The sequence below is a fragment of the Schistocerca cancellata genome, chromosome 5 (assembly GCF_023864275.1).
Source record: "Schistocerca cancellata isolate TAMUIC-IGC-003103 chromosome 5, iqSchCanc2.1, whole genome shotgun sequence".
NCBI classification, from domain to species: Eukaryota; Metazoa; Arthropoda; class Insecta; order Orthoptera; family Acrididae; genus Schistocerca; species Schistocerca cancellata.
Window position 1 is genome coordinate 438,432,834 of NC_064630.1, and position 26,364 is coordinate 438,459,197.

The following is a 26,364-nucleotide window of genomic DNA, read 5'->3' on the forward strand; positions in this document are numbered from 1 at the left end:
GTTAAATCGTTCAATTTTGATCTGAAAACATAACCAGAAGGGTCAGATTTGGCCAGATTGGCCAGATTTTCAGGATTCTGGCTCAGTCTTCAGCAGATGAAATATCTGCTGAAGCAAGACATCTTGTCATTATCGATATTCCTGAAGCAGGAAAGTTTTTGGGCACAAGAGACGTGCGTTACTTCTGTTTCTTAAGTTACAGAAAGTGACAAAAACTTCCGGCTGGAGAGAAACGCAAGTGTATCTCTTTGTGTGACCCCGCACTTTTGCCTGGTGGTCACGAGACAGACCGAAGCTATCCAGGATGGATTGTGCTGCATGCTGTGGGTACTGGAACATCCATATTCTTATAAGTCTTTCGCGAAAGGCCTTTGATCGTTTTTATTATTCGTGTAGTCAGTCAAAATTAAAGGCACATTCTGAGTGCACTATGGTCGCAGAATTTAGATTAGTTGGTTTTCGTGAATCTTAACGTGCGTAAAGGGTCACATGGACCATATTGCATCCCTTATTCTCTCTTCGTATTGTCTTACGCTCTTACAAAGTTTCGAGATGATCGACTTTTTGCGATAAATCTCATTTAATGCACCTGTACAGGGTATTCAAAAATTTAGTGCCCCAACTAACAGGGATGCTAGAGGAGACAGAAACAAATATATTTCGTAAAGCAACCATGTGTCGGAAACCCATATTGCGTGAGCACGTTGTTACACCAATGTTAGTTTCAGATACGTAGTATGCTGTAGTGTCATGTTATTCGACACTGAGTTGGTAAAAAGTGGGTAGCTCTAGTGTCTGCATGACAGTTGCAGTGTCAACATAGAGTGCTACACATGGGGAGATTTGCGATAGATACACACTGCTTACGGTGCGGCTGAAGGCAGGAGGAGGATTGAGGTTTCAGCGTGATGGCGCCCCAGAGCACATTGCACGGCCATTTGGAGCAGTAATAACCTGTACTTTTGGGAATCGATGGAGCTGCCGGGAGGAACTTATGCGTTTGCTTACAAGACCCCCGAATTTCACCCCATCAGACTTCTTTCTCTGGGGCTACGTCAGAGCCATTTGTTGACTAGGATGCGGAATTGGTTACAAGAATTCTTGCATCAGCCACACAAATACCGAACACACTTCGCATTTTTCAGCGAACACGGGACTCCCTGCTACGTCGATACCGATTCTGTGCTGAGGTTAAATGCGCTCATTTTGAACATTTATTGTAATAATGATCAGAACAATACAGCAATGAAGAATATTGAACACCGTTTTATTCCCAGTCACACGTAACAACCTCCTGGAAACTCAGTACTCCAACGATATGCGTTTCCGACACACGATTTGCGTACGAGATATAATTTTGTCTCGTAGTTTGGGCACTGAATTTTCGAACACCCTGCATATCATCTGATATTGCTGAGGTAGTATAATTACGTAGGTTTAAACGATAAAGTGATCGTACAGCGCCGCCTTAAATAGCGTAACTGCCAATGTTTCGGCGTCTTTGGAGAAGCCTCCTTCAGCGTCATGTACTCACCGGTACGAAGAGAGTGGGGCTGTGCGCCGGGAGGCTCAGCCCATGGACGGCGCTCCGCCGTCAGCGCTCACTGCTGCCTGCAACAACACACCACGCTCCAGTTAGCAGTTTCTCAACATCACTTTTTACTCAAAATGGCCGTTCTTCACGGACACGCAAGACAGGAAATAAGGTCCATCACTATACTGTAACGCTCAGAGACAAAATACTACAAAAAAAATTCTTTGGCTTTCATCAGCCTATACTGAAGACAGAGGACAAAATACTCCAGTCTTTGTTCGCACTCAACGTTTCTTCCTTCCTCTCTCACACGTTCAAAAATTGGTTCAAATGGCTCTGAGCACTATGGGACTTAACATCTCAGGTCATCAGTCCCCTAGACTTAGAACTACTTAAACCTAACTAACCTAAGGACAGCACACACATCCATGCCCGAGGCAGGAATCGAACCTGCGACCGTAGCAGCAGCGTGGTTCCGGACTGACGCGCATAGAACCGCTCGGCCACAACGGCCGGCTTCTCACACGTTCATTTAATATTACCGGTAGCACGTTGATTTCTTCAATTCATCTCCTTGCTTGTTGCTTTTGTGAATAGGAAAGCGTATGGTGTGTGTATATATATATACAACAATTAACTGAGGCACCGAGTATCTTTGGCACAAAAGTATGAATCCTTACCGGCAGGGCGACAGTTTTCCATCTGATATTTCATAAACTGAAAAGAAATGTGTTCTTCTTTCTCTCAATTCCTAGTCCCAAAAAACGAGGCCTATAGCATTACGATGCTAATGGAAGATCCGATAAGTTGTGCAAAATCCATTTATGTCGGATACACGGGTAATAATACGAATTCATGGCCCGCTGTGTGGCCACTGTAAAATAATGTTTTGCTGTGGAATTCCTTTGCCGCGATTTTGTTAATTGTGTGGTATTATATTGGCTAAAATTCTAAAAACTCTCCCGCCAGTTTTTAAACTGTATGTGATTCGAGGTTGCCGAGGAGATTAGTAAACGAATTGCGATTGTCATGGCGAGTTACCGATTATCTTTTTCTGTATCATTATGTGCAGCGAGTGACTTGTCTTACACCTGTTCTCTGCCTCATTGAGACGGTGCACCGATTGGCAGTCTAAACTCTAACATCACGCTCTGTCGGCTGACAGGTACGCTCTGAACTTGCACCTACTTTGGCATGTTTCTCCTGATCCGACGTAGAGCAATTACGTGAGCCGATGTCGTCCGACGTCGTTCTTTTTGAGTGCCTACACTGGCCTCGATTAACGCACGATCGGGAAGCAGCTGCAGGTGTGTTGTGTGGGTAGCGTGATTGATTATAGGTTTCTGCAGGAGAAGAATGTTAACCTTAATAAGAGTCTTAGAGAAAAGGTATGGATGTACCAGTGTAATGAAGAGAGATCAGCAGGGGAGTTTTATTAAATCTACCAGCCTTGATGAAATTACCCAGATAAATTAAAGTGCTATCACCATATGACTATAGAAACGTTCGACGGCATTGTTGAATACATGAAAAAGAATACAACAGGTTGATCTTTCAGGGTACCCAACAGTCCAGAACAAAAACTTATTACTACAACACCACGAGAGCACACGATCAACTTTGTTTAATAACGTTTTCATACATATATTGGCTATTATTAACAAAAACATTGTATGAACTATAGATAGTTTTCGCTGTCATGTGCTGTCGTGTGAAGATATGGACTAGAAACACACGTTTGGTCTGTCAATTCGGCCCGCAATCGGACGTCATGGGTTGTTGTCGCGTCGAGCTTCCCTTCCCATTGTTGGCACTTACATTATTACCTTGACGGTTGTTTAGATTTCGATGTCATTCGATGGTCGCCCGACATCGGATTGGGAGGGTTACAGATCCAATGTCGGTGTAGCCTAAGTCACCAAACCAAACATCGATTGTCACTGTTACATAAATTTGAACTTCCAACATTGCTGTGACAGAATAATGGAGAAAATAGTATCTCCACGAAACAAAGAACCTCCTACGGCTCTGCATTCAATGACTCATTAATTCACCGCAAATCGCATATTAGCCGTCGAGTCCGTCACAATAGTGAAGTTACTGAAAACCCCTACCTTATGAAAGACTAGCAAATGATCCCGAAGTATGGCTAAGATTTCAGTGTATGAAAGAAGTTGATCCAGATGTCAGAAAAGACAGATAAACTGTATATATGCTGAGAACTTAATCACGAGAAAATTTAAATTCACTAGCCATGGACAATTCAAGACATTGAATAATAAAAATGTCCTACTCATTAGATTCCTGTGTTGGTTATATAAAAGGTACTAGTTTTTAGAGTTGCAAGATTGAAACACAAGAACAGTTAACGACACCAAAACAGTGGTATAAATGAATAACCTGACACAACGCAATTTACTACTCTTGTTAATTGAAATTAAACGATCCAGTTGCCAATATAGTTGTTTTACTCGCAGAACCGGTTTCAACTCAATTACGAATCATTCCGAAGCATGTTAAGTGGTTATGACGAGGGCACCACTGTCACGTAGTAAAATATGCGACATTAGTCAGATACTTGGCCTAAGGCAGAACTTACTGCCGGTCTGTCAGATTGATGAAACCATTTCCCGTCAATACTTACTTCATCTGGCAACGACGCACGATGTCCGATCTTATTAATTGTATTGTGTGATCAAGTGTTTAGAAGCTTATTGTGCGTGAAAAAAGATTTAAGTTGGGAACTGGGCCGTTTGATTTCAGTAAGCATGCAATTAACAGTTGCGGGATAGTGGAGTGGTAAGTCAACCGATCCCTCGCGAGGAATACGTTACTGACCGGTATGTTGCACGGCAGACTTGACGTCATGGGACGAATGCGTCGTGCTTGCTACAAACGTGTTTTGAGCGATGTGAGGAAAGGACGGAGCAGGGAGGCTGCGAGGGTAGCGTTTAGGCAGGAGGCGGACAGTTACTTGAGAGTGTTACCTGCTCGTCGCGGTAGTGGTGCGGCCGGTCGCGGCCTTTGCGCGCGACTGTCGCACCCCCGGCCAGGAGAGCGCGGGTGGGCGTGGGGCGCCTGCTCGCGGGGGAGGGGGGAGGGGGAGGGCCAGGGTGGGGGGAGGGGAGGGGAGGGGGCAGGCCGGCCGCTGACGTCACACGCCCACCGCGCCACCTGTCGCGGCGCCACGCGATCTGCCCGCGGCGCGCCCCAAATAGCCGGCATCCCGCCGACGACTGACAGCCAAATGGGAAATAATACGTCCCGCGCCCACAGCCTGACAGCACTTTCTGTACAGCTGCCCGGGGCCACTGCTGACGATTGCAATTTGCATAAACAATTTAAAGCTCAAGCACCAACAATGTATTTTTTATGTATATAAATATCCCAACTACAGCTAACGTCCCCTATTCTTTTGTTCGTGTTTCCACTCCCGCTCCACGCGCTCACTTTTCTTCATTCCTGACTTTCTCTTTCGCCTCTGGCAAACGTCCACTGTATAGGTCGAGGCTGAATTTCATGAAAACAACTCACCCTTGTTATGGGGGCGGAAAGAGCTGTCACTTCGTTTCCAGAATTGATCTCTTAATTTCATGGTAGACTCTACGTTTCTCTAGCAGGCTCTTCAGTCTCTCGCTGCAGCACCTTCCAGCTGCTACCTGGAGCCTCAGATCAGTGGCTTTTATCACATTTTCTCGCTAGAGACAAGTACGGTTCTTTATCGAACAGTTTTTTACATTCGCCACAATATTATGGGTCGCTTCGGATAAGAGTGCATTTCAACATCATACTACTTCGACAGAGTTCGTATCTTGACGAAACCGTTGAACCACAATCAATCAATAGCCGTATGTTGACGCCTGTGCGTCGAAAGGTGAACACGCTGGGCTCAACAGCCCATCTTCAATCGTTCAGGTGCGTTTCAACCATCAGGGTGGAAGGTCTGATACGTTTGGCACTAAATTCGGTTATTAACCCTAGATTACTAAACCCTCCTAAAATTTCCAACTGCAGCTGGTAGAAATTCGCGATTCACGGTATTCTGGTATTATCAGTAAAGCGTGCAAAACAGGGCATTTTGTACTTATTTTGTGTATGACATACCGCTGGAGACCTTTAAATTAGCTACTGCATAAACTACAAATCATGACTTTGTTCGAACATACTACGTAGTGGTAAAATTTAGGATGGTTCAGTAAGATTGTAACATTTCTCCACCTCCCTCCCCCCTAGAGTTCAAAATGGTTCAAATGGCTCTGAGCACTATGGGACTTAACATCTATGGTCATCAGTCTCTAGAAATTAGAACTACTTAAACCTAACTACATCACACAACACCCAGTCATCACGAGGTAGAGAAAATCCCTGACCCCGCCGGGAATCGAACCCGGAAACCCGGGCGTGGGAAGCGAGAACGCTATCGCATGACCAAGAGCTGCGGACCCCCCCTAGAGTTGCAGGGGGAAACTACGCAACGTAAAAAGTGTTTCGAAACCTTTGTCTCGTCTTCAGTAGATCTCGTTTCATTTCTATATATAAATAGGGGTTAGTGATGTGTTCGTAAGACTTACCTAACTGGGCGGAAAGTTTTTAATATAGGTGCACAATTTATTCATATAAAATATTTCTTATATTTTCGCAATGTTATGTAATACGTCATATAGTGTTGCATTAATCATTATGCGTAGAAAGTACATGCAAGACACCAGATGTGAAATCTCTATAGCGATTGATAAATTATGTGCGAAACTTTAGACGAACAGTTTGCAATAAAAATCTTCTCGTTTTACTAGCTGCATCAATAAACTAGGCGGCCGAGACTTTTTGCAAAGCTTATTATCTACTCGCATGTCCCGGCATTCGCTGTGGCTGATTTGTGGAAACCATTTACCTTCGGTCACCTTACACAACGGGTGCAATAATGTACTAGGTAGACAAATGACAAATATTGTCAACGCTTCGTTATTTATCACATAAAATAAGTATTAAGTTGTTAACATGCTGGCTATATGTGTGTATCGCAATTTGTAACAACCAGTTACATTTTTCGATCGAAACTACATGAAAGTGAAGTTATTTGCTTTCAAAGATCGGTAACCTGTCAAATTTTCAATTTCATATCCAGCGTCTGATAGCTGCATCGTCAAATTTTAATGAAGCATGATAGCATGGACATAAAAACAAAGAGCAGGCACAATACTTCCTTAAGAGCTTATGATTTGCCGAACGTGGTTGAATGTTTCTATTTTTTAAGTATTTCTTTGTTTTTTAATTTGCTATTTCTGCCGATCCCTTAGTTAGCATTTATAGCCTGAAGATTTAACAAAAATCATCTGCCTTTATTCTTAAGTAGTTGATATTTATATGTTGTTTTTAAACGTACAGAATGCTATTTACTTTGCAGTATTATCAACGTCACTTTTTATACCACACATATTTCGCGCTTCCTTTTTTATTCGTATTTTTTATAAGAAGTATTGATAAACATATTTTCTCTAGCTTCTTCATTTTGATGATTTTCGGCTTACATTGCTCTCAGCACTATGTTACAGCCCTCATATATGCCATGTGCACAGAAATATGCAAGAGTGCAGATACTAAATCTGTAAACTAAAACACGAGGGCCTACATTATATGCTAAATGTTTTTATTATGTGTATAATTTTCATTTTTGGCTTTTTATAGTTCAATAATTCCAGTTTATGAGTTTTGGGTATATTCCATGGTGACCTGTCGTACGTTTAAGTCCAGAGTAACAAAACTACTATTTTGAAATCTCATTTGCACAGCTGTTGCGAGATCCGAGATTCACCGTGAGTTTCGCTTCAGACCTTCTAGTCGCACAGGTATTTCGTTCAACTGGTGGCCGCTGTTTGCAGTTCCATCGCACGTTAAACGCTCGCCGCCTCCCATCGGGGCCTCCGGCACGGTTTCCCAGACGCAGCCACCCTGCGGCTGCCTGGGTCATTAAACAAAATTCAATTACGTGGGAGGAAGTAGCCCCAAACAAGTGAGCGTCTTCACATTTCGCTGGGAGCCGTTAAATCCCCTCTTACGAAGAATCAGAGAACTTGGTGAAGCAGCTAACAGCACGGCCCAAAAGTCGAAAGACTACAACCATCGGCGTCGTCGGAGAAGGCCGCGAGCACGAGAAATCCGCTAGGCGTATTTTCAGGCCTAGCGCACCCAGCTATGCGTTGCTAGAAACTTCTTTCGCGTGCATATCTCTGGACAGGCTTTGTTTCCGTAAAATAAAGCATCATTCTTTGACGAAGGATGAAAGAAAAGTAACAGTATTTTAAACTTTCAACAATAAATTGTGTTTAAATTATTAAAGAACAGAGATACTAAGCGAAAGTTGATAAGGAATTTTGAATGAAGTATATAAGTATATGATGAAATGTTCGAATTACTTCTACAACTACTGCAGTCTATTTGAAACAGCTAATATAGCGTTTATTAACTTATTTAAGGAAAAAATGCTGTTTCAGCAGTGAATTCGCCCTACTGCCCTAAATACGCAACCAGCAATCAATAACACAGCATTGCTATCAGATATCTGAGACAAATAGTGTGAAAGTAGAAATAGTGAACGGAACAACATAGTCGTACTTTTGTGCCTTAAAACTGAACTTACAAAATTTCGAGACACTGTACTCTCTCTGGACTGAGCAAGGAGGGAAGCCGGAAAGACAGATTTTTCATTGTGTTTGTGACAAGTATCTTCCATAGATGAGGTTAGGGGACATCCATTAATTACATAAGCGGCATTCTTTAATATTTGGAACCCCCCTCCTCCGCCCTTATGTGTGGTTTATCTCTTACTCGAATAAAAATTGTAAAAAATTAAAATTTTATTTTTCAAAACATTGACGAAAACACTGTAAGTAAAACCATGTTTTACCTGTAAAGTGTATTACACAGTGTATTTAACACGCAATTAAAAACTCAATAAAAACATGCTTATCCCGTGTAGTATTCGGACGGACGGACACACACAGACAGACGGTCAAAAAGGCTCCACGAAAATAATGTTAACCGTTTTGACAGATACTTAAAAAATTGACCTTTTATTGTTATGTTATACTCATTAAATGTCATTGAACTTCTACTTACTTTGCGGATGAATAACAACATTCCCAGAATGAGATTTTCACTCTGCAGCGGAGTGTGCGCTGATATGAAACTTCCTGGCAGATTAAAACTGTGTGCCCGACCGAGACTTGAACTCGGGACCTTTGCCTTTTGCGGGCAAGTGCTCTACCATCTGAGCTACCGAAGCACGACTCAAGCCCGGTCTCACAGCTTTACTTCTGCCAGTATCTCTTCTCCTACCTTCCAAACTTTACAGAAGCTCTCCTGCACTTGTCCGCGAAAGGCAAAGGTCCCGAGTTCGAGTCTCGGTCGGGCACACAGTTTTAATCTGCCAGGAAGTTTCATATCAGCGCACACTCCGCCGTAGAGTGAAAATCTCATTCTGGAAACATCCCCCAGGCTGTGGCTAAGCCATGTCTCTGCAATATCCTTTCTTTCAGGAGTGCTAGTTCTGCAAGGTTCGCAGGAGAGCTTCTGTAAAGTTTGGAAGGTAGGAGACGAGATACTGGCAGAAGTAAAGCTGTGAGACCGGGCGTGAGTCGTGCTTCGGTAGCTCAGATGGTAGAGCACTTGCCCTCGAAAGGCAAAGGTCCCGAGTTCGAGTCTAGGTCGGGCACACAGTTTTAATCTGCCAGGAAGTTTCAATAACAACATTGTTTGTACTTTCCTTTGAAACGTATGATTACGCAGCTTTCCAATCTCTTGATTTATATCGTAACTAAGAGAATCCTTGTCGGTGAACTTCAACTTATATTCCTTCCATAAACGATTAACTTCCTGCTCGCACGTGTGTTCAGATTTACTGGAAGACTGCTTAACACACGCAGTGTGAAAGTTTTGATACAAATACATGATGAGCACAATAATATAGGCTTTATATGCGTTGAGAATATCGCGACCAACTCACTGACATGCAGTTCCCGACGCAGCGTAGAACTAACTTCCCGAATGAAATCTAATACTTGTGCGATGCTTGCCTCAGATCGGGGAATCCCGGGTATACACATGTGTAAGGCAATCAGTTCAGTTCAGAGATGCTATAAATATTGCTGGGCACTTTGATGTTGTCCACACTGGGATTAATTATATACAAATAAAATGTTATCAGTTATAATAGTGTACAATTTTTGAATTAAATAGTTAAAGTGAATTTTCACTTGTCCGCGTCTCATCCCCCACTCACGCCTCCTTTAAATGAGATTTGGTGGTATTTTGCCGGGCACCCCCACCCCCTCTATTTTGATATCACGTAATCGATGGACGTCCCCTTAGGTGAACGCGGTGAACTCTTTGTTGCATACAAAAAAAAAATCACTGAAATTCATCTATAACTTATGCCGTTAGACTTATTTAGACACTAGCTCTTTAACTCACTCCCTAAATTATGTTTACTGAAACTGTACGCGGCAGTTAACCGCACGGCATCACACTGCACACAATCAGTACTTCGGCACAAAATTGTAAGAGAATTCTATAATATTCATGGAAGTGCACGAGACATAAAAAGAATGAAAGCATTTGTAGACTATGGTGATCAAGGGGCGGGGAGGGCGAGTAGAAGTAATAAACAGTATGTAATGTGCAGATACAGTTAATTTTTACTTCCTTGTTGCTTTGTGTGGCACTAATCATTCCTCAAATGCCCAATTTCTCAATTTACAGTAACCTCAGTTATAAATTTATGAAATACCAGAATGTTTTATAATACAAAAGAAAAAGAATCTTCAAATAGAGGAACTTGGTATTTAAAGCATAATATGTAAGAAATACAATTTATTCAGTTCACAAGTGCCCATAAAAATTCAAATCTTCCACAGTGGTTTTAGAAACATGTAATTTCATCATTCCTTTTGACGATTCTAAGGCATGAATTTTCGTTTCAGCGCTATCTAGGTGATATGCACTAATGAAGATACAATTGACACAGAAGATTAGAGGAATTCAAACCATTAGGTACGGAAGAAAACGCATTATGTCGGATGATTCACTTTAAATTGACAGTTAATATAGAAGAGCCCTAAGATTGGAAAGGGGAACAATCCCATAAATAGAAGTTAGGGGAATTATGCCTAATATCGCACCCATTTTTATTTTTTGGTGTAATTTTGCTGTCATTTTTATCAAGTTGCTTTGTTAATTTTTTAGTAGCTGGTTATTGCTGTCCCTTATCCGAAATAATTAAGTGAATATCTCATCTAATAAATAATTCAAAAATAAAAGGCCACAACAACCCAGTTTGGAGAAAAGTATTCCTAATATAGCACCAGGTGTCCTCCAAATTAAGGTTTTATAGTCAGTAGCTCCAGAACATTGTTCATGACACCACATGCGACATTTAGTACAAGTTATCAATTTTTCTCCGGACCTGTCAGTCAAATAAAGCTGGTTACAGAAAGGACACTCGCAATCATTTTCACTGTCTGCGTCGTCTGTAGACACTGTCAATGGTTTATCAGGATTTCATCTGATTATGAGGATGTATCCAATAACGGCTTATGTGGGACATTCCTTTTCTTAATTACAATAGTTCTTTTCATACACATGATTTTTCCCTTTTTATGTTTTACAGTGAGTTGATTATTTTTGTTTGATCTATAAGCAAAAATAGTTTTTTTTGCAACATTTGTGTTTGATTTTTTGGAAATGTCTTCACTGAGCTTCATTTTATAATGGTGTACCTGTCAGAAAAGTTGCTGGGCAGCTTGGTCATCCTCTTTTCTTCGAATGAATGGTTTGGTCTTTCAGTTGTGGCAAGGGGTTTATATCTCTCAGAAAAATGTTGCGGTCATTTGCAGATGGTGGCCTGTCTTCGAACAACGGGTGTACCACTCTTGTTTACAGGTGGTTGGGAGCCACTAGGTCCAGGCTGGGGCTCAAGTAGTTTCTGTCTGATGCGACTTGTTTCAGCTGGATATCTGTCATTTTGTGGTGAATGACAGACACACTTGTGGGGCGTGTTGCTGAGCAGTGGACGTGGCAGAGTCAGCCACTGAAATTTCAATGTTTGGAAAATATTTCTGTTCAGTGGATACAGTCCAGTTATTCTAAAACCATGTTCTGCTGTAGCTACTGTGGCTGACTTTTGTTAAGCTTCAGCAAACAGCTTTGCAATCTGAAAATGACTCACCACTCTACCTACATGATTTTTCAACCAGTTTTTCTATTTCCTGTACATAGTAAGTTTTCAGGGGAAACATGAATGCGCTGTCAAGAGGTTGCATCTTATGAGAACAGTGAGGTAGACAGCCATGTTTCCATGCGGTGCCCCATCTAATTGCTCTGGCTTTTGATTTTTCAGTCGAAATACAAATAAAGGAGGTAAAAAGTGACCTGTCGCACTCATGCAAGTAACAACCGTTACTAACGATCCTCTCTCTGCTGAGGATACAGAGCCAGCTTGGCGTTTAACTTTCAGTGCAATAACTTTCGTTGTCTTATGCTGTACAACTCTCAGACTAGTCTCATTACAATTGTAAAGTTTCTTAGGGTCAAAATTTGTATTTTCTAGAAGGGGTTCGTAAATGTCAAAAAACTGCTGAACATTTTCCCTGCTAAATCCTCTAATACGTTTCAATTATGTTTGTTGAGGTTTTCTTAAACTAAGCTCTGGGTATTTCCGCATAAATGAGTGGAGCCATTTCCAGCCAGCAATAATTGTCTCTCTATTAAAAGGGGTTCGTAAAGAATTTTTTTCTGCCAAACCAACAGCCATCTTCTTTATATCTTTTGCAGTTAAACCATAAAATCTGGTCTCCATATCCATACAATATTTGACAAGGGATTGCTCTAGATCCGTGTTAAGCACAGGTTTTCTTCCAAGTTTAACTGACACTAACTTATTTCAATCAGTATCTCCAGAATTAATTTTGTCTTTCAGAGCTGATTTTGGAACGTCAAATTGCTTCGATACACGTCCCAGGCCCATCTCTCTATTGCTAACAGCAATGATAGCTCTTTTCATATTTTCCTCGGTCCACTGCTTTCTCTTTTTAGGTGACATCTGTAACAACGCGTTATAACATGTTGAAAGTACAGATAGAGCGATGAAATGTTAGAAATGGTATACATAAAAAAAGTGAGCGTACTATCGCACAGTGCGATATTAGAACGACAGTAGAGCTGCGATATTAGGAGCAAACCAACATTCCATTATGGCCTACTCTGCTCCCAAAACTAACAATGCAAACGACAATATGCCGATGTCTTGTTAAGCTACATTATTCTGTGGTTCTGTTTTATGCTGCACTGTTTAAAAATAGCTTGCCTCTTAAAAGATCGATTACTGTGCTTTTGAAACGCCAAAAACTTTTCCTGTGCACGAAACATTTAAAAGATTACGCAGACTGAACGCTGCTGCACATCCAACCAAAGATGACACAGTACTGAAGGGTTGCTGCTAAGCACCTGATGAACCTAATCCCGCCAGGTGGCAGCACCTACTTTGTGTTATCTAAGAAAATATTCAAATGTGTGTGAGATCTTATGGGACTTAACTACTTAGGTCATCAGTCCCGAAGCTTACACATTACTTAACCCAAATTATCCTAAGGACAAGCACACACACCCATGCCTGAGGGAGGACTCGAACCTCCGCTGGGAGCAGCCGCACAGTCCATGACTGCAGCGCTGTTATTTAGAAGAGTGCGATATTTGGCTGAGGCGCGATAATAAGCAGAGTTCCTCTAAGATTTCCTTGGCAATGTTCGAGTAAGGTAACAGAGCTACCGTTGAAATCTGACCTTTTTAACTAATTTAACATGCCAGATATAAGGGAACCTATTACGATGCCAGTTATAGGGGAACCTACAGCTTAATCTAGGCTCCGAACGACGGGTTCCCACTTCAATGAAAACAGAACGTGGGTTCCATCTGAGGAAAGATAAATCTAAATTGAGTGAATAAATTATGGAATCAGATCGTCATAATCACCTAAGTGACTAAGGATCTGAAACAGATTCTTTTAAATAAAGACTCTTAAAAGAATCGGTGGGATGTACAAAGTGAAGAAATTTAAGACAGAATAAGTGAAGGAAGAATTTTGCTGCAAAATTTTACGAGGAACAATGATATGTTGGTGGAATGTGTGTGAAGTCGTCCATGGCCAGCTAAATTCCCTGCGGAGACTTAGCGAAAGAGATAACATGTGAGGGAAACAAAAGAAACATGGCACAGAGGAAAAAGCTGAGCAGTGGATCCTATTAGTCTTAAGATTTCACAGAAAGAAAAACGTAACTGAAGACAGAGGAATAATATGGCAAGTCAGCCGGCCGTGGTGGCCGTGCGGTTCTAGGCGCTCCAGTCCGGAGCCGCGCTGCTGCTACGGTCGCAGGTTCGAATCCTGCCTCGGGCATGGGTGTGTGTGATGTCCTTAGGTTAGTTAGGTTTAAGTAGTTCTAAGTTCTAGGGGACTGATGACCACAGCAGTTGAGTCCCATAGTGCTCAGAGCCATTTGAACCATTTTGAATAATATGGCAAGTCGATTGTATTGGAAAACTCATTATAGATTAACAATTGACAATTTTTTGATTTTAAGTTAAGAAAACTTGCACAGTTGAAGCGACAATCATTTTACCCCACACTTATGTCTGAACTGTGAACCAAATGCTGAGTTTCCTCGAGTTTGTTGTTGTTTCCGGATCAATGAATTTGTTGGTGCAGTGTAGTTATTAGTGACTCTTAGTGAGCGAAAAGAGATTATTCTTCTTTTTCCCTTACAGGATGCTGAATGACTTTAGTTTATCTCTGGCCGACGAAAGTGTTGACCTACCTACATCTATGGATAACATTAAAGAATGCAAGTCACACGGAGGGTTAAAAGATACAAATAAGACGCTTAAAGCGCAATCACATGAGCAAAGTGAGACAAGCAGTTGCAGAATAGCGTATTTTGATATTATTCAGGAAACAGAAAGGTCACAAATAATTAAATATGGTAATACTTCTGCTCGCCCGAGACCGCTAACCGTCACTTTAATGTGAATGATTCACATTTTAAACCAGAAAATAAACATTGTTTTTGCACTTATGTGCATCAAATAACTTGGTAAATCAAGATATCTATGCAATTCACATTTAAGCGTTTGGCACAGGATGCACAAAAGTCCCGTTCAGACTATTTCCCTACCGATCCACTCTCAAAAAGTAGGCGAGATCTTATTTCTCCTATTTTAGTCTTTCTGGTGATAGTCAACAAATACCTCAGAATTCCGAGATAATATATGCGATTGAAATGCTGTGAATAGATGTAGTCTTTTAATGATTTCCAAGTCACTCGTAATATCCATGTCTCTACACGTTATTTCGTGACACGTAATACAAAATGAGTTGCCTTTCTCTGAACTTTGTCGAAGTCTTTTGTCAATTCTAGCTCTTTACGGATCCCATACCGCGCAGCAGTGCTCCATTAGAGAACGGTCAAACGTGGTCTAGTCTCACAGAATGAGATTTTCACCCTGCAGCGGAGTGTAGTCTCTTTAGAAGATTTGTTGCATCTCCTAAGTGTTTTGCCAATATAATGTAGTCTTCAGGTCGCCTTCCTCACGTTTTTTTGTGTGTGATGCTTAAAATCCTAAGGATTTAGTTGAATAGACAACTTTCCAATTTGAATGGAACTTCTGTTCTCAGCACTATACTCATATCTTCCCTAGTCATTTTGCAGTTCATTTTAATATTTTGGTGACAGTAAGGATTAAGACCAGCCGAGGGGCTAAAACGCTTCCTTGGTCCTCCCCTGATTCGGAGCATGTTCATGCCACTCTAGTTTCCATTGTTTTTAATTTATTATCAAGAAGCTCGTGTAGCAGCTTAAATGTATCAAATTACTCCCATAAGAATGTACTAATAAAAATAGAAGTTTCGGGATCAGGATTTTAATGTATGAATCATTGTGTTATTTTTTTTTGTTTGTTTGTTTTGTAATTGCTCTCTCGTGAAATTTAGTCGCCTGGATCTTTGCCCCATTTTCTTCCCGTTGTTTTCAATCGGCGCTATTAGCCATTTTGAGTGGGCGTGATCCGAATCATTGTGACACGCTGCACCGTCCATGTGGCAACAGCACGACGGGGCCGTGTTGACAGGGAATAGCGGACACCTCTGTGGCGCGCAGCCGGCTCATTCACAGACAACAAAGCGGGAGAAATGGCCGACACGCGTGGCGCCGTGCCAGCCGCGCGGCTATTAAAAGGAGTCGCGCCTTCTAATATAAGAACAAGGCATTATTTTTACCCGCAGCCCCACATTAAAATATAGGACAATACTGGCGGCTCGCGGCCACTGCGCGCGATCGGACGCCGTTACGTTACGTCACGTCAGCCGGCGTCAGCCCGCGTCACCGCCCCGCGTCATCCGTCAATGGACGCGCGCCTGCCGGACAACCTGTCCCACTTCCTGACGGTGACGTTTCTCTTCTACGCCGAAACATCTTAGCGGCGACCGCAAGTAGTGCTACCAACGCATATTAATCGTTAGTTCGCAGAAGACGCTCGGCGCGGTGCTGGTGCGATTAGCTGTTTCGATAAAAGTCGAAAGAAGGTGATTGACTTCACTTGTTTGCCAGCCGCTATCAATATTAAGGCACCCGTAGACGATCAAACAATTTGTCAGACTTGAAGTGTTTGTAAAATTATTTCGCTATGAGGTGCTTTTTTCATGTGTTTGTCAAACACAACGTGCGTTTCACGTGTCTGAGAGGAATTTTCGTGCAGGGGCGATCTAAAAAAACAGGTTTACGGTTTACGCATGCGTTTGTCAAACAGTAGCCAGTAACTTACCGGATTGTTATCAATAAGTTTGAGATATATAGCGACTGGAACAGGTTTCGAAAATTTGAAGTTCGTGTTCTGAACTGCACCTCGTACACTGTTCAAATGCTCACTAGCGTGAAACGCTTCCCGAGACTATAAGCACATCATGACAGGTGCTTCGAAGGTGAAGTTAAAATTTGAGAAACTCGGTTGGTATGTCTACCGCGCTAATTTGATAAAACCGCGAATTTGACAAACAAGTTTTAGTAATGCGTATGGGGACACTGGCATTGTTGTAGCCACATTGTTTAGTGTTAAGAGCACCGCGCCGACTGGTGCAACGTGAACTGTTGCTGTTTATATGTCTTTCACATCTCATGTCTGCAATAATCCACAAGTATATAGACGCACTAAACACAGGTTTACAGATTGGCCGTGCCGAGAATGTTGTCGGCACCGATCGAGGACATTCGTCTTCTATCGATACAGCGACTCCCGCCAACACCGCGCCGTAGAGTGAACATCAGTAACATTCACAGGACACCATATCACTACATACATAAAGGACTTTCACACCATCCAAACATCAAAATTGTTCATGACAAATGTTATAAGAACTCGAGAATTCGAATTTCCACAGTCAAAAAAATAAAGTAATGTCTTATTTCTTGAAATAAAGATAGCTTTCCTGTTACTTATCGCTAAGTTTATATACACAGTGATTTGTAATATCAATATTATTAGTTAAGTCCTAAAAAAGAAACGCGAGGTCTACACTTGTTTCCTTCCCGTTGTCTTCTTTAAATACTCACGACGTTTTTATTATTCCTATGTAAAACTGTGTGTCTACACACCAAGGTCTCCTTCCACGTAAGGAAGACGCTGGTAAGTGAACAAATAACAACAACATTTTGGTAGGCTCCAACCGAGGTATTCTCGTTATTCTCGCGGTTGGGAAGAGCCACACAGGAGGGCAACAACACTCCGGCATTGACCCTGAGACACTTTCAATGAATTAGGGAAATATATATGTGCCAAACAAAAATTTGTTTTCGCTCCGTTTTGCCTTTAATACGGTTGTGCCATCTCACTCCGTCACGGAAAGGGTGATTTTCCTCGGTAGACAAAAGTCAGAACTTGAAGTCACTTCCCAAACACTACGAAGTGCTGTTCCCCACAGCGAAGTTTGTCGTAATACAGGTAAAGAGAGACAAGTTTCTACAACAGTGAGTAATGCGATAAAATGACGGGGTTACATCGTGGAGGCGTTCGATATACAGTATATGCAAGGTTATTAGTGACAGGACGCAGTGCAGAAAAGCTACTTTGAAGAGACATTGTCGTCTTGTACCTGTCTTCAAGTTTATAACACAGTCTTACAAAGTTTAAATTAGTGGCCGAAGAAGCAGTGATTAACTGGAAACTAATAACAATATTCTGGATAATATTCTATATCAGAACGTGTACACACTGGTAACAGTTCGACAAAGTTTGCAGAAACAGACCGATAACGAAATTTCATCTCTTAATATACAGGATTATTACAAATGATTGAAGCGATTTCACAGCTCTAAAATAACTTTATTATTTGAGATATTTTCACAATGCTTTGCACACACATACAAAAACTAAAAAAGTTTTTTTAGGCATTCACAAATGTTCGATATGTGCCCCTTTAGTGATTCGGCAGACATCAAGCCGATAATCAAGTTCCTCCCACACTCGGCGCAGCATGTCCCTATCAATGAGTTCGAAAGCATCGTTGATGCGAGCTCGCAGTTCTGGCACGTTTCTTGGTAAATGAGGTTTAAACACTGAATCTTTCACATAACCCCACAGAAAGAAATCGCGTGGGGTTAAGTCGGGAGAGCGTGGAGGCCATGACATTAATTGCTGACCATGATCACCACCACGACCGATCCATCGGTTTTCCAATCTCCTGTTTAAGAAATACCGAACATCATGATGGAAGTGCGGTGGAGCACCATCCTGTTGAAAGATGAAGTCGGCGCTGTCGGTCTCCAGTTGTGGCATGAGCCAATTTTCCAGCATGTCCAGATACACGTGTCTTGTAACGTTTTTTTCGCAGAAGAAAAAGGGGCCGTAAACTTTAAACCGTGAGATTGCACAAAACACGTTAACTTTTGGTGAACTGCGAATTTGCTGCACGAATGCGTGAGGATTCTCTACCGCCCAGATTCGCACATTGTGTCTGTTCACTTCACCATTAAGAAAAAATGTTGCTTTATCACTGAAAACAAGTTTCGCACTGAACGCATCCTCTTCCATGAACTGTTGCAACCGCGCCGAAAATTCAAAGCGTTTGACTTTTATCATCGGGTATCAGGGCTTGTAGCAATTGTAAATGGTAAGGCTTCTGCTTTAGCCTGTTCCGTAAGATTTTCCAAACCGTCGGCTGTGGTACGTTTAGCTCCCTGCTTGCTTTATTCGTCGACTTCCGCGAGCTACGCGTGAAACTTGCCCGCACGCGTTCAACCGTTTCTTCGCTCACTGCAGGCCGACCCGTTGATTTCCTCTTACAGAGGCATCCAGAAGCTTTAAACTGCGCATACCATCGCTGAATGGAGTTAGCAGTTGGTGGATCTTTGTTGAACTTCGTCCTGAAGTGTCGTTGCACTGTTATGACTGACTGATGTGAGTGCATTTCAAGCACGACATACGCTTTCTCGGCTCCTGTCGCCATTTCGTCTCACTGCGCTCTCGAGCGCTCTGGCGGCAGAAACCTGAAGTGCGGCTTCAGCCGAACAAAACTGAGTTTTTCTACGTATCTGTAGTGTGTCGTGACCATATGTCAATGAATGGAGCTACAGTGAATTTATGAAATCGCTTCAATCATTTGTAATAGCCCTATACACACACACACACACACACACACACACATATATATATATATATATATATATATATATATATATATATATATATATGAAAGAATCCCAAGTCCCAAGTAAATGGTGGTACGTCTTGCATTTCAGACAATTTCTTTGCACCGAAAATTTGTAAGTTTCAGATTACTATCATCTGGAAATTATTAGTTTCAGACGTAACTCAAATATTAATGAGTCTGATAAAATGGTCAATCTTCCGAGTATCGCCTACTTAATTATATCAGCTTCTGAAATAACGCAAGAAGACATAAAATACTTATCAACCGCGGGCATAATAGCTTATGACGATAGAGAAAGAAGCGTTATCAGCGCCAAAGTTCCTTTAGAGGACGTAAAATGTGTAATATGTCGGAACTGGAGAGCTATGAATTTACCACGTTAATAAACATATATTCACAATGCAAACGAAAAAACAGATACAAAAATCAAAGTTTATGATATACGGTGAAAATAATTTCTTGGAAATAAAATGTGTGTGATGTTCTACATAGGATATATGATGTATGTGCCGATTAATATCATCGCGTAAGACACGAACAATAACAGCAAATCACTTTCGAAGTATATGGTAGTAAAGAACCAGGACCGCCGAGAAGTGAAACGCTACGACCTAAACCTAAGAATGCGAATTGCATACAGTAGCCTATAATGGAAACTAGTCTCGCTCATTAATAAATAAAATATTAGCATTTTGCTATAAGACGTCACCATGTGTGACGTACAAAACATTCACAGTCGTTTTTAAGTGAGAGGAGGCAACTCTACTGTGGTTTACTTATTTTGCACGTTAGGTGGTTGCAAGAATGTGTGCTGTGCCCTTTATCTGTTTTAAGCTTAATGAACTGCAAAGCGGAGACTGAAACAAAACCTGTTCTTCTCCATTTTTAGTTGTTGCACTATTTTAAGAGCAAGAAATGTTTTCCTGAGGATCTCTCGAAAAATATTTTGTTTATTACCTGATGCTGAATTCCTGGTTAACAAGAGAGTGACAAACCATAACCTCCGTATTATGAGAACAAAATACTCTCATGAATTCAGTTGTCGAGGAAAATAGTTTTGTGTAGACGTCTGAAGAGGAGTCATGCTACTGTATAAACGTTCGTTAATCCAAGACAACAGGTAATGTCTTCTAAGAAACGTGGCTCAGTTTTTCGTTCAGATCGACTTCATTTTTTGTGGCTGCGGTGCTCTAGCGGGTGGCGTGATAGGTTCGGGCCCTGGAGAGTTCATACTCAAGAAAGTACTACTTTACATTGAAGTTAGTAAGAAAGAATCGAAGACTTTATAGTCAATGTTGATCTACAAAACTAGCGATTTCAAGCACGGATCCGGAATTATAGTTTTATGAAATTAAAGAAGAATCAGTCATTTGCTTTTCTGCTTATCACGAATTCACAGCTGCATCACAAATTCTCACGCGCACTCTACACTCCATCGCGCTCACAATCACGTAATGGGAATCTAAACGGAAGCCTGAGAACCCACGGGCAGTAACGATGATTCCAGAGGTCGGCGAGCGCGTCGGATGTACCCTCGCTCGAGCGACAAACGTTACAACCACTCGACTGTGCAACCGATTGTTTCGGAAGATGTCGGAGTGATTTACAACAAACTGATTCAGGCTGTCTACTTCAGTCATTGAACAGGTCAGCTCCCTCTAGAACCTCTGTCAGTACCCCCATCTTCCGGAACTGCGTAAGACATACTGGACTATTCCAGTAAATTCAGCTCCTACTTGCAATTTGATTTTCACTGTCTTTCTTACCGCTCTCGATTCAAACGAATCAAACAGAGGCTAGAGAAGACTTGTATGCTTTGGTGTCGGTGAGTGAACAGAGTGGAGTGTCCTCCTCTCCGCTGCGGCTTACTGCAGCGTAGAGAGTGCCTTGCCTGGATTCCTGCCATTCCTGCCGCCGGTGGCTCGACGAGGTTCCACCAGCCAATAAACCTTGCATTCTCGTTGCTTGAAGCCAGCTGCGCAATTCCTTTGTTTGCCGCCACTTTCCAAACCTTTCAGCGACCATCGAGCAGATACTGGAATTGGTAGTCAAATGCGGTGGTAGGATAGTTTCTTCTTCTTCTTCTTCTTCTTCCTCCTCCTCCTTCTCCTTATCATCACTGTCGCCTTCATCAAGAAGCCGTTTGACAGCCATTGTTCGAAAAATGGCTCCTCTAGACTTTCCCGTGTCTTACCGTGTTGGGCTACACCGATTCATCTTGCTTCTCCGGTTTTCCAAATTTATCCAGTCACCTTCCATGAGGGTTTCGTCTCGCTCTCTGAGAATCCAGTAAATATCTTTGTTGACATTCTATCCATTGAGCTGAGTTCAAATGGTTCAAATGGTTCAAATGGCTCTAAGCACTATGGGACTTAACATTTGAGGTCATCAATCCCCTAGACTTAAAACTACTTAAACCTAACTAACCTAGGGACATCACATACATCGATGCTCGTGGCAGGATGCGAACCTGCGACCGTAGCAGCAGCGCGGTTCCGGACTGAAGCGCCTAGAACCGCTCGGCCATAGCGGTCGGCATTGAGTTGAGTGTATCTTCCGTCCTCCTCTACTTCATCTTCATTTCAGATATAATTACGTATTCCATTTGGTTTGTTCCTGATAGATTTGTTAGGTTTTCTATCTTCCCTAGTAATTATCAACACGCGTCTCTGCGTTGCTCAGCTTTTGAGCGGTTTTCGCTTTTATATCTTATACCTCACTGCCGTTAGTTATATATGGTAAGACACAATACCATAAACTTCCAATCTCAAACACACTGGAATTCTTTTGATGGTAAATTTCCCACCAATATCATTCCAGGCTATTTTCACTCTCCTGCTTATTTCTTTCTCTGTCCTTTCAGTACGAAAATATCCCGAAAATTTGTTTCATTTGCAGTTTCATTAGTATCTTCAGCAGTAACACTGAATGCCTTTTCTTTTTTCTTGACGTGTTTCTCGTCGTCTTTCAGTGGAAGTATGTGAAAAGCTGTGATTGTTGTCCGGTTAAATAATGGAGGAAAAGAGAAATATCCCAGTTTAAGCACATGAGCTAAACGAAATTTATATCCATATTGATGGTAGTACGCATATGTACATCACTTTCCTTTGTAGTTATTGAAGACAATGAACTAGTTTCAGCTACTCTCTCTCACTGTCGTCCAGATGCTCATTGAGATAAGAAGACAGTATGTTCAATCAAGTCAAGCTAGTGTAAAATCGATGAATAAAATTAACAACCCTATACTTGGTTGAAATTTCTGAGAAACCTGAAGTATTTTCAGGGAAATTCTGGATGGTATCATATCATCTTAGAATGTAAAACCGTTGATTTCCATGTAGCACGTGCTGCAGACTTCCAGTCGATCAGGACAGATAACGGTTATATAGGTGTAGGAAAGGAGGAGAGTTTACAAAGGTATTGTCTTGTTGAACAGGGTAATGTTTGCTGTTCTAAAAGTAAAAAGACAGCTGTGAACTATACAAAGTACAGTTAAAAAAGAACGTAAACTCCGACGTGGAAATCCTATATATTGTTCGAAAGTCAATGGGGGACATTCACTAAATCGCTATCTGGAGCAACTATTCTGAATGATAAAAGACTGAAATAAAGACGCCAAAAGATCAGGGCTGTATCGAAGGCGCCGCGATATGAGAACCGCCAACGAAGCAGGCACAGAGGGTTTAAGGAAACTGATCGAAAGAAGAAAAAGAAGAAGAAGAAGAAGAAGAAGAAGAAGGTAGAAAGGCGGTTTAAGAATTAAACAAAGAGGTACGAGAGGTCTCCCACCCCTCGACGCATACTGTTGTCGCAGTGTCATTTCCAAGCAGCATCATAAAGAAACGACTGCTACCCAACAGACATCTATCGCTAACACGGTTTATGTGGCAATACTGTACCTGGTTCAAACAGCTGCCGACTACACAGCTAGCTCTTGCTGAACAATAGAGTTCAAATGGTTCAAATGGCTCTGAGCACTATGGGACTCAACTGCTGAAGTCATTAGTCCCCTAGAACTTAGAACTAGTTAAACCTAACTAACCTAAGGACATTACAAACAGCCATGCCCAAGGCAGGATTCGAACCTGCGACCGTAGCGGTCTTGCGGTTCCAGACTGCAGCGCCTTTAACCGCACGGCCACTTCGGCCGGCTGAACAATAGAGTACTTGCTGCTACATCGCCTCCGTATAACAAAATCTCAAAGACCGGATAATATGCTGTTTGACTCACGGCTTTCGATTTTTACCAGTTTCTGGCGACTAAAGAATAAAGCGTGATGTGACTGTGGAGGAAGAAAAAAAAAGCTAGTGTTTGGAAATTAATTGTTGCAGTTGAAGTAGTACTGTAACCGATTGCTGTTGTTGATATTGTATTTGGATAGTGACTCACAGTTTCGCTATTTTAGGCACAGTGAAATTTAGTCGTCACCAGTCGGACGTAACGTCGGAAGAAAATCAACAGACTTCGAAATTCAGGGCAGTTATTACGCGAATTTTAAACTCGCAGTTATTCGTTAAATGAAGAGTACTTTGGGAAGAGAGTGACGAAACTAGAATGAAATAAATACCGGAAGCGAAGATAAAAGGGTAAAAGGGACGTCAGTGAAGACTGTGGTTAGAAGGGTGGTACTTCCGTGTCATTATCTGCATTAAGACATAAAAAAATGTGATTATACTGCGAAAAGTTTTTTTAAACGGACAATTATACATGAAAGTTCCTCTACCGATTTTCTGCCTACCATCTCCCTCAAAATTACGTGCTGGTTTTATTCGGCCCGATATGGTACTTCCCCTCACCCTTCCTTCTCCTCTCCTCTCTCTCTCTCTCTCTCTCTCTCTCTCTCTCTCTCTCTCTCTCTCTGTCACACACACACACACACACACACACACACACACACACACACACACACACACACACACGAGCGCGCGCGACGCACTGAAACCACTGAAACAGCGACACTTAGGTGACAGGAAGCTGGCACGGGCATCCGCGTCCACCATTGAATGTGGCATTGCGAACCAGGCTAACGAGGTTCTGACGCGTTCCGTGACGGAATTAGCGCCAGTGTGTGTTACCAGTGCGCCCGCCTTCATCAGCGTAACCACACACTGCGGTGCTGACGGACCGCTGTTACATATGGAGCACCGCGGAGGTCTCGTGATTTACTACGCACTCGCTAGAGAAGGAACATTGCCGACTGTACAACTGGAAAGCGGAGTCGAGAAATGGTCTTGCCGCCCGTGGCGGCAGATTTCACATCCTGGCGAGAGTATTACAGGCGGGGCCAGGTATCAGTTATAGTATAAAAGCAGCCTTTTTATTGTTTTATCAGGTTCTGTGGGACCATGCGAGACAAAGCTTCTTATTCACAGAACCTGTCTGTACATAGTAAAGAGTGTGCTGATTAGAAAAATTGCAAATAAAGAATTAAGGATTAACAAAACACGAAAATAACAGAGTATAAGAATAAATAACACATACAGAGAAAAGTAGCTACTTCAATGCAGTCCTATACAGAATAGAAGGAGTGTGATACAAGAAAACCAGTCAACCTGAATTTAAGTGTCTGGGGTTTGCCAATATTTTTCAGTTCTGCTGGAAGCCTTTTGAAGAATGTGCTGAATATTGCACATCTTTCTGCACATTGGTTAAAGAAGTGTCATCCAAGTATGCGGCGTTTTTCCTTCTAGTCTTAACTGAGTGTCGTAACTTCTTCTGAAAGAACAACTACGTAAACAACATATCTTGTGATGGGATGCAGAAGGTGATTCAGCTGCCCCTACCTATGTGTTTTATGCAGCCCACAACGTCTTCAAAAACCAAGAGTGAGATTTTCATATGCTCACGCTCGCTACACGCAAACTATTAGTCGTACACAAAGAATGCACAATTCACTTATGTATGTTTTCCTTGAATAACTCAAAAACTGCGGCCTCCAGCGGAAACGTATCATTTTCCAAAATTTAACTACCGACACTAAACAGCCTACAAAAAGATCCTATTCGTTTTCTTTAAAACTAATAATCTGCGTATAGTGAGCGAGAGTATACGAAAATCGTGCGTGTGGTATTTGAAGGCGTTGCAGGTTGCATGAAACTCATAGGTAGGGGCAGCTAAATTCCCTGCATGTACAGGGACGCCAGAGTTGACAGACTTCCGAGACACCTGGACGACTACCTAAACGAAATTCACCGAAGTCCGCCTCGGGGGCTGCGCGGCCAGTGCGGCGGATTGTTGAGCGCAGGGGCCTGGTTTCGATTTCCAGCCGAGTCGGAGATTTCCTACAGTCGGAGACCGGGTGTTGCTCACAACGTCGTAATTGACATTCTGTTACTGAGATGGCTGAATAGGCACAACCTGAAAACCACTAAACTTACAATAAAAATAAATAAATAAACTTCGCGAACTGCCAACGCAGGTCAGTGTGGCCGTTCCAGGGAGTCGAATGTTCTTAGTGAGAGCACAGAGTTGCTCCAAAGAACGACACCATAGGAGAAAACCGAGTGAAAGCAAGCAACGTAGACAAAACTTTGTATGTCAGTATCAGAGGCAGTGGTCATCACTTACAGTGAAGATAGCAGCGTTGAGTGTCTGCCCGAGATCTTGAGCGAGACCCTTTGAAGAGAGCTTTCCATCTACCCTCAAGTCCTAAGAATATAAAATTGTCGACTTGAGCAACTGTTTTAACACCAGCGGAAACAAAGGAACAATTCTGGAATTCACGTGCTTGAATTAAGGGCGCTTTGGATGCCCCGTTCATTATTGCTGCAAGTACATGAACCTCCTTAAGTTGGGTACGAGCGCTGTGTCGTAACCAGGCCGCAAAGCCAACAGTTCGATCTGTGGGCTGATTCGAGTGCATGCTGGGAGTGTGATGGACCTCTGTAGCTGACCGCGTATTTTGTGTTAAAACATTTTACGGAACTTTACCAATAACCATGTTTAGATTTTCGAAATAGAAAGTGCTACCTCTTTAACAGTAGTGTCTTTCGAAGAAAGGGCCCTCCTGATGAAGCATAGTTAACTAACCAAACTTTTTCAGTTATATTCACAGGTTTCACTTCGCCTTTAGTACCTGCAGAA

The 26,364-nt window shown here is 42.1% G+C and overlaps 1 protein-coding gene across 1 annotated transcript in view; it reads right to left on the minus strand.

Moving 5' to 3' along the window:
* The window catches only part of LOC126188594 (zinc finger protein 500-like), a 243,104-nt gene that overhangs the window by 91,350 nt on the left and 125,390 nt on the right, over positions 1-26,364 (minus strand). Inside the window, exon 2 of the mRNA XM_049930195.1 lies at positions 1,535-1,611. The gene's annotated coding sequence lies outside the window, so the exon portion shown is untranslated. The remainder of the gene's footprint in view (positions 1-1,534; positions 1,612-26,364) is intronic.